General features: G+C 51.3%; 1 pseudogene; it reads left to right on the forward strand.

Annotated features, from left to right (window-relative positions):
* The first annotated feature begins 636 nt into the window (after window positions 1-636).
* On the forward strand, window positions 637-1,661 carry LOC109768031 (probable NADPH:quinone oxidoreductase 2; annotated as a pseudogene).
* The last annotated feature ends 238 nt before the right edge of the window (window positions 1,662-1,899 follow it).

A 1,899-nucleotide genomic window follows, 5' to 3' on the forward strand; every position in this document is an offset into this window, starting at 1 on the left:
ACGCGAAATGCTTCCACGAGAGGCAGAACGGTGCCTCTTGGAAAGGGAATTAACAAGTTTTTTTCTGCGAGAGGCACAACTGTGTCTTTGGGAAAGGTAAAAAAATGAATTGTTTTTTCTTTCGTAAGAGGCACATATTTGCTTCTCGCGGAGGCACAAGTTTGCTTCCGTGAGAGGCAAATCTAAAAGGAAAAAAAACATGCTTCCGCTTGGTTTTTTGTTGTGAAAAAGAAAGTCTTCAAAACCTATTAATATAAGATCTAGTTTCAAAGATCTCGACGCGAGAATTTTTTTTCCTGATGAAACGTGAGAAATCAATGATGAAAACGGTTTGCGATTTGAATGCATGGTTTAGGAGATAAAATGTATTGAATAAACAAATTTATGATAATAAAAAATTCAGCTTGCAACAAGTGGCGTACATGCAATATGTCAATTGTCACAATCTGAGAAGATGGGAGTGACCTTCTTTGCAAGGGATACATGATTTCGCATTTTGTCGCTACGAGAAAGAAGATGGGAGTGACCTTCTTTGCAAGGGGTACATGATTTCGCATTTTGACGCTACGAGAATGGAAATTATCGTAGTGATAGGATGGTCCGCCAGGAAGGAGACGATCGTTTGGATGGCCCACATGCCACACACCAGAAAGCATCGACTCTTCCAATTCAAAGTTATACTAAAAAGAAATCCAATTCAAAGCTGGTAATGACGTGCCAAGATATTCGGGCCATACCTTTATCCGCACACCTCGCAACCGCAATCGCCATTTTCCGGTCCGGTCAAGACAGCCGCGTACGCATTTTATTCACCACGGTTTGTGGCCATATCAAGCCGAACTGCTCCAATTCAGCGAGAATCAGGAAACGAGCCCTTCACAGATGGACGGCTCGTCGGCGGAGGTGGCGACGGTGAAGCGGGCGAAGACCGTCTTGACAGTGGCGGCGATCTCTGGCTCCCTCCGCTGGGCCTCAGCCAACACCGGCCTCATCCGCGCCGGTAAGCTAGCTAACACCACGACCTGCTAGCCTCTCAGCTGGCGTACGCACCTCAACTGTGGTAACTCTGAAACTGAGGCGTTCGTTCCGTGTCGCTGCCGATGCAAGTCGCCAAGATGTGTACGGCTGCAGATCGACCACGTCGACATCTCCGACCTGCCGCTCCTTAACACCGACCTCGAGAACGTCGACGGCAACGCCTTCCCGGCCGCCGTCGAGGAGTTCCGGGACAGGGTCCGTGGTGCCGACTGCTTTCTCTTCGCCTCCCCCGAGTACAACTACTCCATCTCAGGTACACGTTTTATACTGTGTTCCGGCAACACCATAGCTTCCTGCACCCGTAACACCCGAGGGACAGGTATTTGTTGCTTTCTGAAAGTCTGAAACCCGCGAGGTTTCCGGTTCTGAAGTGAAATATCTACTGCGTGTGCAGGCCCTCTGGAGAACGCGCTGGACTGGGGGTCGCGGCCACCGAACGTGTGGGCGGACAGGGTCGGTGCCATAATGAGCGCGTCGGGGAAGTCCGGCGGCAAGAGGTCGGCGTACCACATCCGGCAGGTCGGGGTCTTCCTCGACATCCACTCAACAAGCCGGAGGGGTTCGTCTCGGCGCACCATCCGCAGAGCAAGTTCGACGGCGACGGCAACCTCATGAGTATTTAACCAAAAACTACCACATTTCACGGACATGTGACAGAAAACTACCACTTTACCATTTTATGCGGAAAACAACCAAATTTGTCCTAAACCGTGGCAAAAAACTACCAACTCGCGTAAGCGCTCGCTTCGCCCGCGCTAACCCCGAATCTGACCGGTTGGGCCCGCGAATCAGTTGCCACGCAGGCTAACGGACGGCCGCCGCGCGTTGACGGCCGTTATCGGCCCGTCCACTGTCGGAACG

Source organism: Aegilops tauschii, chromosome 3, assembly GCF_002575655.3.
Source record: "Aegilops tauschii subsp. strangulata cultivar AL8/78 chromosome 3, Aet v6.0, whole genome shotgun sequence".
Classification (NCBI taxonomy): Eukaryota; Viridiplantae; Streptophyta; class Magnoliopsida; order Poales; family Poaceae; genus Aegilops; species Aegilops tauschii.